The sequence below is a fragment of the Protopterus annectens genome, chromosome 1.part1 (genome assembly GCF_019279795.1).
Source record: "Protopterus annectens isolate FY-2018-M chromosome 1.part1, PAN1.0, whole genome shotgun sequence".
NCBI lineage: Eukaryota > Metazoa > Chordata > Ceratodontiformes > Protopteridae > Protopterus > Protopterus annectens.
Window position 1 is genome coordinate 1,385,372,393 of NC_056726.1, and position 15,184 is coordinate 1,385,387,576.

The 15,184-nt window shown below is 46.7% G+C and overlaps 1 protein-coding gene across 2 annotated transcripts in view; it reads right to left on the bottom strand.

The window, feature by feature from the left end:
* The window catches only part of NCOA7 (nuclear receptor coactivator 7), a 334,866-nt gene that overhangs the window by 283,266 nt on the left and 36,416 nt on the right, over positions 1-15,184 (bottom strand). The window lies entirely within an intron of this gene.

Sequence of the window (15,184 nt, forward strand, 5' to 3'; positions counted from 1 at the left end):
CTCTCTCATGGCATGTAAGGTTTCCCCAAAGGAAAATTCCTCTGGTGGAGAGGCAGAAGGAATAGATTCTTCAGCATCGGAATCTTCATAAGTAGAAAAAGGAGCCTCTGGATGGTCTGTATTGTCTGAATCATCAGAAGAATCATCTGAAGACACTGGCTCAGGGGGCTCTGCTCTAGGTCTCTTTTCTGGAGGCTGAGAGGCCCTGTCTGGGTGAGATTGGGATCCCCTTATTAAAGAGATGAGATCCTCTGCCAGAGTAAGCATTTGAGAACTGGAACTGGGCCTGTGTGAGGGGGGCTTAACAGGCACAGATTTAGCAGATTTGGCTGCTTTAGCCCTGGCAAAGGCCTTTATAGATATGGCTGCAGGAGGCCTAGCAGCACCACGTGCTGGGGTAGAGACATCCAAAGGGATGGTGTCCGATAATTCTAGAGGAACCACATTAATAGGCAAAACTTCAGAGGCCGATTCAACTAGTGTAGCAGGAGCCTCGGTAGTAGTCATGGATTCGGCTGAAGATTGACCCGTTTGCTCGGTTTCGGCCGAAACCGAGACACTCCTTGATTTGCTTAACCGTGGTTTCGGCCGAAACAGCGACCGCGAGTGTCGGGCCTTTTCTTTGCGTTTCTTAACAATTTGAGAAGTCGGAGGATCCGACGGCATAATGTACGCAAAATCTGAGCCGAAAAACTGTTCAGCAAACTCCGACCGACGCCTAAGCGTTCGTCGGTTGAAAGAAGCACAGACTAAACAGGCTGCTACGTCGTGGTCTGGGCCTAAACAAGGTAAGCAGTAAGAGTGGAAATCTTTATGAGGTATTTGTTTCCCACAAGTTAAACAGTTATTCACTTTTTCTGACATCGGCTGAGGCAAGAAAGAGTCCCCAACGGGGTACTTAGCTTTTTTTTAGAAGTCTTTGAAGTAGTATTGGGTAGTAGTAATCTCTAGATCTGACCGACCGGCACTTGCGAACAGCTTCTGCTTCGGGCGCCACGTGGCAAGAAAGACTGAGGAAAATGGCGTCGGCTGATGCCTTTATACCCGAAGACCAGCAGAGATGACGTCGGGTGAAGTGCGACACCAGCCGAGGCCAGACCCAGACTTTGGAATCCGGCCGACCGAAGGGCTGCCTGACGACAGGACAACCCATTTGTTAGGACTGCAGATGCATCCTTGAAGGACATCTGTAAGGTAATAATTTCATTTTTTAAAGGCTTAAGCCACACCCACTGGGAGTTAAAGGCACACATTCAAAAGAGCTGTACCGGAGGGAGTGAGTTAAGAAAGGGAGAACGAGTGTCCAGAAGATGAGAATGCTGGGACCAAATGGATTTCATGTACTACTGGATCTTTCTAACATGGAGTCTAGCAAAAGGGACCATGGATGTGGTAGCAGCCATGAATCCCACTGTCTTGAAGATTGGTCTTGCAGTGCAAGTCTGAAGGTGAAGAGACTGTTAGTAACTGGAGAGACAATGTAGCTTGTCTAAAGGTAGGAAAACCTGCATGACTTTAGTGTCTAGTCTGCAGTCCAAGAAGACCAAGTCTTGGGTTGCAAGTTGATCATGAACCCTACATTTAGGAAAAGGAAAAAGGTGAAGTTGAGATGAAGTAAAAGAGTCTGTGGAGTGGGTGCCTGCATTAACAGGTCATCTAAGTATGGGAATATTAGAATTCCCTAAGTCTGGTAAAATGCTATGCCTGGAGCTAGGCACTCTGTGAAGACATGGGGGCTGTAAAAAATCCAAAAGGTGAAGCAGCAAACAAAGTGTGATGACCAAGCCAAAAACATCAGAAAATTCCTAAAAGATAGGAATGTGAAGGTAGACCCCCTTTTACATCAAAAAGACTTGCAAAAGAATTTGGAGAGAGAGTATCTTGAATGAAATTAACCTTGAGGAAGGTGTTGAAAATGGACAGATCCACTACAGATTTCCACTCTCCTTTCCTTGGAGCAAGGAAGAGTGTGACACAGGTTCTATTGTACCTTGGTTGAGTAAGATTTGAGTGACTGGAGAAAGGAACTTTTGACAGGGAGGGGAGGTAGGGATGTCCTTGAATGGAGGGACTTCCAAGTCATCCTGTAACTATGCTGAAGAATGGAAAGGACCCATTTATTGAGGTGAGTCTTCTAGAGAAGGAGACAGAAGACGGGGGGGGGGGGTAGTCAGGCTGACTTCTCTGGGTAGGGAGACCTCCTAAAGTTTGAGTCCCTGTCTGGTTTATCTGAGAATGTTTTCTTAGGCATTTTCTTAGCCTTCCTTTGAGAAAAGGATGTGGGCTTTACATGCTATTTTCTTTGGTATCTGGAAGCTGAAATAAGAAACATGTGTCTGCAATCTTTTACTCTCTTCCCATGTTCCTATATGGTTTTAAAAAAGCTGGCTGCATTAGGGCCAAATTAAAGATCCTTATTCAAAGGATAATCTAGTAGCTTGGCTTTAATGTCCTCAGGAAGGTGACTGAAAGAACAACCATGCATACCTTCTAATAAGAGAACCAGCTACAGCTGCTCTAGAGGAAGCCTCCACTGTATCATAGCTGCATTTTGTGCTATGCCTAGCCACCAGGGACATGGCCTGTTGCTTACTGTCTGGCCCTTCCACAGAAGCCAGTATTTTATTTCAATTCCCCCAATAGACAGTAAATATGAAATCATATGGGTCCGATAGTTTGGGACTCTGATAACTACAGTGGAAGAGGTGTACACTTTCTTCCCCAGTCTATCCATTTAATCTGAGGTAGGGCATTAACAGCAGGTAGGAGTTTAGAAGATTTGTCCATAGCAATGGAAAACACCGAAGAGTCTGACAAGGGATTCTTATAAAAAAACTATAAATCTTCAGGCATTGTGTAAAATCCATCAGGCATATTAGGAGCTAGGGGCTGACAGTGAGCAGTGGAAGTAGATGCAAAGACATAGAGAAAGGCCTCCATGGACAGGAGGAAATGGAAGTACAGGGCTGCCTAACTCTAAAATATTATAACACCTTTTTCGCACATCTGAAATCTGTTTCATCATGTTAAAATTGCCCCCACCCCAAAGCTTCCTCAACAGGGTAATTGGAGAAAAGGAGTCTTCATCATCACTTGGCCTGGAGAAAGAATCTGAGAAGAGTAGGCCAAAGAGTGCTCATAAGAATCAAGTTCTGTCTCATTATTCTCTGAGGAGGATTCCAAACATTTATGAATTGGTATTCCTACAGTTCATGACGACAGGTCAGAGTATGACAGCAATTAAACAGAAGCTAAAGTCAAAATTGTTTTGACTAATACAGCAGGAGAAAGAGGGGAGCCCTGGGAACCGATTCAGAAACCACAGTCATTGTGCTCTGACAAGCAATGCTTATGGACATGAGTAATTAATAAGCTTGTTCCTGTTCTCCAAGCCACAGAAAAAGGGAACAGTGATGCCTAATCTGCAAATACCAGAACCAAGCACTGGACCAGATGTAAGGAGTAGAGATCCTGGGACTGAGTTACTGTGACTGTAGCTGGGTTGGTGCAGAACCTCCAATGCGAGTGTGACAAGGAAACAGGAGAAGGCAGTTCCAAAGCTGGTGTTGTACACTGCTACTGGAAGATGTACAGTGAAAATAGGTGGAGATGACATGGGTCGAGGGCCATCAGTCAGGCAGCTATGAAATCTTAGCCAGGTCCAAGTGGAAGACAGCAGCAGTCAGCCCAGAGGCCTATGGGCTGGTGCCTAACATCAAGGAACTTTTATCAAACAAAGCCACACTAGTGACTAGTGGTGGGTGGGTTGGTGCGGGCTTGTATGACAAAGAGTGGCATCAGAAAGCTTGGAATTTGGACCTGCTGATGGAACCACATGTTGGTGAACAGGCTGAATGGAAAACATGCAAAAAATTCTCTTGACAGTGAGCATAGGGTCTTGGCAACAAAGTCTACATCACTACAGTCAGAAAACCATACAACTAATTCACCTTGAGCCTGGAGTTGCAGCAGCCCAAACCACTGGGAACCAGTGCACAAATAAGGAAGGCAAGCTCTAAGACCACTGACAGGATGAGAAAAGTGCTAGATGACCTATGGAAGAGGGGGAAAAGTACAGTTGTGTACACTTACCATAAATGTAGATGTTCGAGTGTATTCACTGTTACAGTCATCACATTTGGGTTATCTGCTTGCAGTAGCAAGTCTTGGACCCTGCGTCGGTTGCCGTCTCATCTTCCATGACGTTAGGTAGTCAGGGGTATAAAGCATGCAGCCGATGCCATTACATCAGTTTTTCTTGCCCCAGATGTCAGGTTCCCCCAAAATGGGAAGCAATTAAATATATACAAGGTTACACCTCCAACAAAAAAGCAACTACACCAAAAAACTTAAAGCATAGTAAATAAGAATAGAGGTATAGCCAAAAGAAGTCAGGGGGCTGGAGGGAGGGTAACCAGGACTGCAACAGAGAATACACTCAAACATCTACATTTATGGTACGGGTACACAACTGTACTATGTTGTTCATGTTTCACTGTTGCAGTCATCATATTTGGGTAGATTCCCAAAGCTAAGGATGGGAGGAGGAAATTAGATAGCATTAGGACCAGCTATAAGGCTCTGCAAGACTGCAACGGCAAAGTCAGCTCTGGATTTAGAGAAAACTGGCAAATTGTAATGCTTGGTGAAAGTATGTACAAAACTTCAGGTAGCAGCTTCTAAGATGTCCATGGTAGGGACACCTCTGAGAAAGGCAGTAGAGGTAGGTGCAGCCCTGGTTGAATATGGTCTTATCCCCTGTGGGGGAGGTTTTCCATGGTGCTTATAGCAGAAATTAATGCAATAGCCTGTCCATTTAGAAATGGTTTGCTTTGAAATGGCCTTTCCCTCTGCCCCTGCAACAAATGCAGCCAGCAGCTATTCAGATTTCCTGAGAGGTTTAGTTCTGTCCAAGTAAAATCTAAGTTGTCTGTGCACATCTAAGGAGTGCAGTATACGTTCCCCTTTGTTCTGTGGATTAGAAAAGAAGGTTAGAAAAAGAATGGACTGATTAAGAGCCACACTTGATACCACCTTGGGCATGAAAGAGGGATTGGTCCTGAGGGACACCCTGTCCGCATGAAAGATGATGAAAGGCTCCAATGCCATAAGGGCCTGTAATTCAGACACCCTTCTTGCTGAAGTGATGGCTAAAAGCAAGGCTGTTTTCCAAGAAAGGAATTTCAACTCTGCATTTGCACCTGGCTCAAAAGGAGGTAGAGTGAGTTTTTCCAATACAAACTTAAGGTCCAGGTTGGAGTTGGGGCTCTCCTGGGTAATTAAGTTTTTGTCCCCTCTGAGGAACTGCTTGAGCAGTGGATGAGAGAAGAGGGGTGGTTCTGTGTTGTAATAAGATGAAAAGGCTGAGGCATGAATTTTGATGGAAGAAAAGGAAAGGCCCTTCTGAAGCATCTCAGTTAAATACTGAAGAATCTGAGGTAAATTGGGCGCTGCTGTGCCTATCCCCTGTGTTTGGTTCCAGGAACAGAATCTTTTCCATTTTTCAGCATAATATTTCCTAGTACTAGGCCTCCTTGCCTCCAAAATGACATCCAACAATTGCTTACTGAGGGATGTTAACGGAGAGATCAGATAATTAGCCAGGCTGCCAGGTTCAGGGTTTGAAGCTGAGGGTGCAGAATCTGGCCCTCCTGCTGGGGCAGCAGGGTAGGGGGTCTGAGGCAGGTGCCATGGAGCCAGCATTGACACACGGTGCAAGAGGGGGTACCAGTGCTGGCGTGGCCAGTCTGGTGCAATCACTATCGTCCTTGGTTTGCCCTGTTTGATCTTTAGTAGTACCTTGGAGATGAGAGGCAGAGGAGGAAAGGCATAAACTGATAGTTTTTTCCAGGTGAAGGACAGGGCATCCACTTTCCAAGCTTGTTTGTGGGGAGTCCTTGTGCAGAATTTGTCCAATTGGTAGTTCTGGGGGGAAGAAAACAGGTCCATCTCTGGGCTCCCCTATTTGTTTCTCAACATGTTGAATATCTTTGGTTCCAGTTTTCACTCGTGTGGGTCCATGAGATTTCTGCTTAGTTTGTCTGCCAGTGTATTTAGCTTTCCTGGCAGGAACTGAGCCTGTCAGTGCACTTGGTAGCTCAAGGTTGTGTTCCACAGAGCCATAGCTAGTCTGCAGAGAGGGAATGAGTGGGTTCCCCCCCTGCTTGTTTATGTACTACATAACAGTGGTGCTGTCCATCTTTACCATTAATTGTCCTGGAAGAATGTGGTCCTTGAAGGCTGTCAGAGCATTCTGTACAGCTAACATTTCTTTTTGATTGATATGCAGGATGCATTTGACTTGGATGTCATTTGTCCTGAATGCACATCCCTGCCAAGTGAGCCCCCCATGCATTGTCTGATGCATCTGTTGTTAGGGTTTGGGTGGCAGGGGGTAGAGTAAATGGAAGTCCCTTGTTCTGGTGGCAGGCCTCTGCCCACCAAAGGAACTCTAGGAATAGACAAGGAATGAAAGGAATCATTGCTTCTAGATCCTGAGAATGTTGATACCATAGGCTTTTTAGATATCACTGTAGTTTCCTCATATGCAGTCTTGCATATGGAATTAGAAGAACGCAGGAGGCCATGAACCCCAAGGCTTGCAGTATTTGCCTTGCAGATAGCAAGGTCTTTGTGGCCAGTGGTTTGAAGAAGGCTGTCAAATGTACTTGCTTCTCTGGCGTGAGGAAAGCCATCTGGGAAGTTGTGTTCAAGCTTGCTCCCAGGAATACAATTTGTTGACAGGGTACAAGATGTGATTTTGTTTATGGTGTACCCCAGAGAAGTTAGCAATTTTTGTACAAATGCCAGATGATTCAACAGCATGTCCTCGCTTTCTGCCTGAATTTGACAATCGGCCAGTTATGGGTATATTTGAATATTTCTTTGCCTGCAAAATGCAACGACTGGAGCTAGGCACTTTGTGAATACCCTGGGCGCAGTAGATAAGCCAAAGGGCAGTGCAGAGAACTTATAGTGCATGAAGCCTGCTTTGAAGTGTAAGTATCTCCTGCATGATTCCCTGATTGGGATGTGCAGGTAGGCTTCCTTTAAATCCAGTGTTGCCAACCAGGCACCCTTGCCTAGCATATGAAGCATCTGGTGAAGAGTTAGCATCTTGAATTTTGGGATCACCAAAAATGTGTTTAGGATAGAGAGGTCCAAGATAGGACGCCAGGAGTTGTCTTTTCTGGGCACCAGGAAAAGTCTTGAGTAGAAACCTTGTCCCCTTTCCTCTTCTGAGATAATATGAACAGCCCTGATAACAGAGAGAGAACTTGCTTTTGAGCCTCTGCCCACTGATTTGGGTGTGATCTGGCCAACCGTTTGGGGTTGGTAAGGTGTGGAAGTGGAATCTGTATCCTTGGGAAACTATATTAAAAAACACATTTGTCCTGAGTAATGAGTTCCCAATTTTTTGCCTGCAGGGCAATCTTTCCCCCTAAAGGAGCAGTCAGTTGAGCAGGGCTTGGAAGTTTTAAAGTTAAGTCATTGAGACAGTTTATCATAGGGGGGCAGTCTTACTACTCCCTGCTTTGGAAGTGGGAGCCCCCCACTGCTTAGTCCTGTGCATACCTTGGGGCTGAAGCCTGGATGTTCTGCTGGTTCTGGGTTTGGACCGAGAAGCCCTGGAAGAGGCAGGAAAGGACCAATTCTTAAAGAGCCAATGCCTACTAAATCTGGAAGGCTGTACTTGCAGGAAATCTTTAACAGTGTGCAAAGATTTAGCTTTTTCCTCCATCTTTTTAAGTACTACTTCTACTCTGTTGCCAAACAGGTGGTCCTGGTTTAAGGGAGCATCCAGCAATTTAGGTTTAACATGATCTAGCAAAGATTGCATGTTAAGCCAAGCATGCCTTCTAAGTACAGACCCAGTGACAGCAGCCCTGCAAGATGCCTCTAGTGAATCACAACCACATTGCAAAGTATGTTTTCCAACTTGTTCAGCAGAATGCATTAAATCCTGTAAATCTTTATTTTCAGCACAGTCAGGAATCAACATAATTTTCTGTTTAAGCAATCCAATAATATGCTGCTACTTCAACATATGAAACTGGCAGTTTAAGGCCCTAATGACCAAGGTTGCAGAAGTGTATACCTTTCTTACCCCATCTGTCCAGCGCCCTGGAATCTCTATCAGAGGGGGTAGAATTTTTGGCAGTAGTAGCCTTAATGCCCTTGGGTCCCTGTGAAATGGTCTCAGGATCCACAGCAGGATTTTTAAAAAGGAACTTGTGAGACTCAGGAACCCTGTAATATCTACGTGGTTTTCTCTGAGCAGGAGGTAGAGAGTCAGGGGCCAAGCTAGATTCCGAAAAGACATCATCAACAATGTCCAGTACAGGGGGGGATAGCTAAAGGCCTGTGTTGGGGCAGGAGTAAGAAATCCCTAAGCCTCTTTTTAGAGTCAGAGTAATCCTGGCTTTCCCAGCGAAAATGCTCCCTAAGAGTATGCAAGGTTTCACCAAAAAAGAAATCCTCTGGAGGTGAAGCAGAGGAAATAGAGTCCGCTGCACCAGAATCTTTATAGGTAGATAAGGGTAAATCCTGGTCATCAGAGAAAAATAGAAGTTATGTTCTTACCATAACGTTCCATGTTAGTTGTCCTCTTCTCGCCTTCTTTCTTGCTGGATGGGTTCGGAGCCGACCTCGGCTCCAACTCGGCCACTCTAAAAGCTCGAAAGTTGGTTCCACCGGCTCGAGGCTGCCCCTATATCCCACAATGCTAGGCGTGAATTACCTCAGATCTCGTTTGTGAGCTAGGCCCAGCTAAAAATACAACCAGAAATACTGGAAAGGGAGTCCACCTCTATAAACAAAAGGAAAGAGGAAAGGTGACCTAAAGCCTGATCCAGGAAAAATATGCACCGCAGAGCATATAGCTATAGCAAAGAGGTGGTAGAAAGAGAGGTCATAATCAAACTCCTCCAGGTCTGTCCAGGCCAGGGGGAAGGAGGGTGGGACGCAAGAAAGAAGGCGAGAAGAAGACAACTAACATGGAACGTTATGGTAAGAACATAACTTCTATATGTTAAGTTGTCTATCTCGCCTTCATTCTTGCTGGATGGGACCGCGTCCCTAGCACCTTGTCCCGGGTGGCCTAACGGAACAGACTCTTGAGAACAGTGGTACCAAAGTTAGCTCTATGCCTAAAAGCTAAATCCAACTTATAATGTGAAATGAAAGTGTGAGGAGTAGCCCAAGTAGCCGCTGCACAAATGGTGTCAATAGGCAGTCTGTCTTGGAAGGCTATAGAAGTAGCCAAAGCTCTGGTGGAGTGGGCCTTAGGTTTGTTAGGCAGCTTTTGGTGTCTAATTTCATAAACAATTGAAATCAGAGATGTTAGCCATCTAGATAGCGATACCTTAGAAACAGAAAGTCCCTTTCTGCCTACCGCATAACAGACAAACAGCTGGTCAGTTTTTCTGAATTGTTTGGTCCTATCCAAATAGTACCTTAACTGACTATGAACATCTAGCCAATGCAGTTTTTGTTCAGACCTATTAGAATATTCTGGAAAAACACAGGAAGGTCAATGCTTTGATTAAGGTTAGAAGCAGAGGCTACCTTAGGTAAAAAGGACGGGTTGGTTCGTAAAGATACCCTGTCTTTGTGGAACAACAGATATGGTGGTCAACAGCTGAGTGCATGAAGTTCTGAAACTCTTCTAGCTGAAGTAACAGCTACCAGAAAGAGAGTCTTCCATGATAGCAATTTTAAAGAACAGGAAGCTGCAGGTTCGAAAGGGGGGAGAATCAAAGAATTGAGAACTAAATTAAGGTCCCAAGGAGGAGGAGGATTTCTTATAGGAGGTCTGAGTAGAAAAACTCCCTTCAAAAAGGCTTTGCAAAGCTTGTGGGACATTACGGCAGACTCTGAAATGCCCACATGAAAGTTAGATATAGCTGCCAATTGAACTTTGAGAGTAGAAGGAGATGAACCTGCATGAAAGAGTTCAGCTAGAAAGTCAAGAACCATATGGATGGGAGCAGTGAAAGGATCTAAGTCCCTTCCTTGAGCCCAATAGTGAAACGCTTCCACTTACTCAGATAAATCTTCGAGTGGAAGATTTGTGGGAAGCTATCAAAATATCTCGAACAGAGTGAGATATTTGAGGAAGCCTGGCTAAGGTTGGAACTGGAGGAACCAAGCAGTGAGGTTCAGAGAGGGAGGGAGCGATGTAACTGACCCGACTGATGGATCAAAAGATCTGGAACTAGGTCCAGATGCCAAGGTTGCTCCAACAGAAATTGATGTAGAAAGGGGAACCAAACCTGTCGAGGCCAGTAAGGAGCAATGAGGATCAATGAGGCCTTCTGAGCGATAGCTTTCTGTATCACTTGAGAGATTAGTGGGAAGGGAGGAAATGCATACAGAAGTCCCGGGCCAAACTTGGACTAGAGCGCCTCTGCTGGGCTGGTCTGGTAACGGGAATAGTGTGAAATAATCCCTGCACTTGCTGTTTTGGGGAGTAGCAAAAGGTCGCAGCAAGGCTGACCCCACTTGAGAAAAATTTCTCTCACAACAGAGTCTTTCAGAGACCACTCGTGAGGCATGAGGATAGCTCTGCTCAACTTGTCCGCGATTTGATTGGACTTCCGGGATGTGCGTTGCTATCAGAAACCGCTGAGAAGAAATCGCCCATTGCCACAGTCTGAGTGCTTTTCGACATAGGGGATAGGACCTGGTTCCGCCTTGTTTGTTGATATACCACACTACAGACATATTGTCCGTCTGGATTGCTATCGTTCCCAAGGGAAGAGAGTCTTGAAGGGCTTGCAACGCTAAAAGCACTGCTCTCATCTCTAGAACATTTATGTGCAAGTGGCATTCGTCTGGTTGCCATGTGCCCTGGACAGTTCTGCCCTGATAATGCCACCCCACCCGATCAGGGAGGCGTCCGTTGTCAGAGTAGCAACCGGAGGGGAACAAAGGGTCTTCCCAATAAGAGCTGAGGGAAGACATCCACCACAGAAGATGATTCTTGCATGTTTGCGTAATCATAATGGTGTGGGACATCGGAAGTTGCTGGTATGACCATTGTGTGAAGAGCATCCATTGAAGGATTCTCATGTGGAATCTGGCTAATGGAAGCAGAGGTATGGCAGCCGCCATAATCCCCAATACTTTTAGAACTAACCTGGCTTTGACTCTGTTGCTGCTGAGGAGGAGCGAGACCAGTTTGTGTATGTCTGTTATTCTCTGATCTGTTAGCCTCGAGACATGTTGACTGTGTCTAGATTTGCCTATGAAGGTAATAGTACGACAAGGCGACAAAACAGACTTTTCGCAATTTATTGAAATGCCTAAGTTTTGACAAATGCGAAAGGTGTAGTCCCTGGCCATTAGAAGAAGATGCTTGGTGGGAGCTGTGAGGAGCCAGTCGTCCAAATATGGAAACACCTGGAATCCTTGACGTCTCAGGTGAGAAGCTACCACTGCCATGCATTTGGTAAACACCCGGGGGGCAGTGGTGAGACCAAAGGGCAGGGCCCTGAATTGAAAATGACTGGTTCCCAGCCTGAAGCGGAGGAATCTACTGGAGCGTCTGTTCATTTTTATGTGATAGTACGCATCCTGAAGGTCTATAGAGCACATCCAGTTTTCCTTTCCCAATAGGGGAAGGATGGACTGTAGCGTGACCATCCGAAATCTTGTTTTCTTGACCGACTTGTTCAAGATACTGAGATCCAAAATTGGACTCCAGTCCCCTGTTTTCTTTGGAACTAAAAAGAACCTGGAGTAGATTCCGGATCCTTGCTGGTCTGCTGGAACTGGCTGAATTGCTCTTTTTGCAAGCAGCTTTGAAATTTCCAAAGCTGCAAGATCCCTTTGAGCGGGTGGAACATCTGGAAAGGCTTTTTTTGATTGGTTTGGAATGCGAACGAAGGGAATGGAATAGCCTTCGGAAATGATGGACTGTACCCACTTGTCTTGAGTTAGGGATAGCCAGGCTTCTGGGTACAGTGACAATTTTCCCCCGACTGCCTCCGAAGGTGGACAGTCGAGCAACACCTCAGGGATGCTGAAAGGGCTTATCGGAAAAGGTTTCTCGATTGCCCTGGTTCATCTGCGGACCCCTCTGCCTCTGGGGCGGCGTCTACCATTATTGTTCCTCCTCTGCCTCTGGAGGAACCGACTCGCAGCGTCAGGCAAATTCCCTTGAGATTGTTTATGGAACCACATTTTCCCACTTTTCTGGCGTTTGGGGTAAGGTCTAGAAGGAGTAGAAAACGGACTCCGGCAGACAGAGTTTTGCCATCCGTCTCGCTCCTAGTCAAGGTTTCTTTCACTTGAGGACCAAAGAGATGATCCATCAAACGGGGAATTAGTGAAAGACGCTTTAAAGGGGTCCGCAAAATTGCATAGTCGCATCCAGGCATGCCGGCGTAAGGCAACACCTGTCCCTGCGGCTCTACTCGCTCCATCAGCCGCATATGAAAGGAGGCGCATGGAGGAGTTAGCTATCGAATTCAGGGTAGTCAGCTGGGTGTTCATTTTGTCCTGAAAATCTGCAGCTGTAGGATCCTTCAACATCTCACTCGCTTCCTTGATCAAGTCTCTCTGGAGACGGGTGAAATGGCATAGGTAGTTCAGCGAACGCATTGCAAAGGTCACTGACGAAAACATCCGCTTCCCATACCTGTCAATAGACCTAGATTCTTTGTTAGGGGGATGAACAGGCACTGAAGGATCAGCTAGTTCCTTCTTGGTGGCAGCAGCTACCACCATAGCATCCACAGAAACACCTTTGGTCAGAAATTGTTTGTCAGTTGGTGCTGTTATAAATTTAGAAGGTCTCCTGGGGGTAGGGTCCACTGAGTCAGGAGCCATCCAGGCTTTCTTTGCCACCACCTGCATGAGGGGATCAAAGGGGGGGGACACCCAGGAGGTGGAAGGGCGAGAGCCAAATGCCTCAAGATACACAGATTCATCCTCCAAAGGGTTAAGGGCTGGCCAATTTCCCCTCTGTTTCAGGATCTCTAGAATGTCCGCAAAGGAGACATCTTCAGAAGGGGAACGGGGGGAACCCTCGGAATCCTCTAAATCTGTGTCAGAGGTGACAGACTCAGGTGAGTCTATGTGCTTCCTCTTACACTTTCTCTTCCTAGGGGGCTCCCCTGCCAATTCAGGGGAGGCCTCGGAAGAGGATGAAATCCCCACAGGGGATTCTTGAGGAGCTGGCTCTCTGCGGTCTGGGATGAGGGAGTGAGTAGACATAACCTGAGGCACCGAAGAGGGAGGGACGGACGGAGCCAACTGTGGAGTTGAACAAGGTTCCAACACACTCCGCATGACCTCGAACGCACCCCTGTCAGGCAGAGCCAGAGGTCCCCGCTCCGAGAAGCTGAGAACCTCCCTCGGCACCGACACAGATGGCTCCGAGGCCGATGTCGGAGCCAAACTCACCAGCGCCGAAGCACCGAGAGGGAGAGGTGGGTCGGACAAGGGTCCGATACCACTCACCACCTCGGAGCCGACGAGGGAAGTCTGGCGCCGAGATTCTTCAAAGGAAGAAATCGGAGCCGACGACGGAGCCGAAGACAAATGTATCGGCTCCGACGCTACCACAGTCTCGGTTCGAGGCGCCCGGCTCGAGCTCAAAGGAGTCGGAGGAGGAATATTTAGAGGAATAGGTTGAGGCATCGACTGATGAGTCGGGCTCTGAAGCATTTGGGCCAGTGCCTCGGACTTTAGAAGTCGACTCACTACCCTCTGGAGGTCATGATCCGAGAGCCTCGATGACCTGGAGGAGTGAGATCTGTGGCTCCGTTCAGACAGCAAGGGAGAAGCTGGAGCCGAATGAACGGAGCCAAGGGATGGTGACCTCGACCTCTTTCTAGATGTCGGCTCCGATGGTCTGATCGGAGCCGACCCAGAATCTCAATACCTCGGCTCCAGCCGAGCCGAGGAACCACAGCTGTAGTCAAAGACTCATCGGCTCCAGCCGAGCCGATGTAGCAGTAGACTTCGAAGCCTTAGGCCTCGACTAAGAAACTGGAGTCGAGGTCTTAGAAGTCTTGGAAGGTTTTCCCGAGGTAGCAGATAGGGAACCTTCAGGCTTAAGCAAACCCCTTAGTATGAGTTTGTTTTCCTTTCCTGCAGGACTCTAGGGCTGAAGCCATGGCATACAGCACAAGAGTCCTGCAGGTGTAAAGGTCCCAGGCAGTACACACAAGAAGTGTGACCGTCTGTCAGAGACATTTTCTGACAGCACGAGTCACACTTCTTGTAGCCTGAGAACTTTGGATCATGGACATTTTCAAGGAACCGAAAGTGTAACCACACACAAAAAACACACACACACCGATTACACTGTCAGAAAATTAAATTAAAGCTTCTGAAAAAGTTAGCTTATATAGATATAAACCCCTACCAAAACACATACACACACTGTAAGGGATGGAAGGGCCCAAAGGCCTAAGGAAAGAACTTATTAGTTCTTGAAGAAAGGGGCTGAATAAGGGTAGGAAGGATAAAAAATCCACTACACTAAAGGTAAAAGAGAAAAAACTAAGCTAAAGGGAATTTAAACAGTTATTAGACTAATCTAATTAAAACTGACCTGGAGCCGGTAGAAAACAACCTCGATCGCTGTAGCGGCAAACGAGATCTGAGGTAATTCACGCCTAGCATTGTGGGATATAGGGGCAGCCTCGAGCCGGTGGAACCAACTCTCGAGCTTTTAGAGTGGCAGTGGCGAGGTCGGCTCCGAACCCATCCAGCAAGAATGAAGGCGAGATAGACAACTTAACATCAGAAATTTCAGAATCCTGATCAGAAGAATCATAAGCAAACGCAGTCCTAGGTCTCTTAGAAGGGGAAGGTAGGCTTCCCCTGATTAAAGTAATAAGGTTTTCAGCCATTCTTATTATTTGTTTTTTAGGCATAGAGGCCTGAACATGTGGTCTGGTCATCAGTTTTCTAGGCATGGATCGAGTTTTAGGCCTTGAAGAAGAAGATGGCATCGGTTTAACATGCAAGTCAGTAAGCCTGAATACATCATCAGAAGCCGGTGCCTGCACAGCGGCTCTGGACCCATCCAAGGGAGAGACATCCGCAGGTTCCACAGTTGAAACATCTCGTGGCATACCGGACTCCGAATGGGTCACAGTAGGGGCCTGCACATCTGAAGTAGTGGGCATCAGGGGCTGCAAAATCGCCTGAGTACCGGCAAACTGGT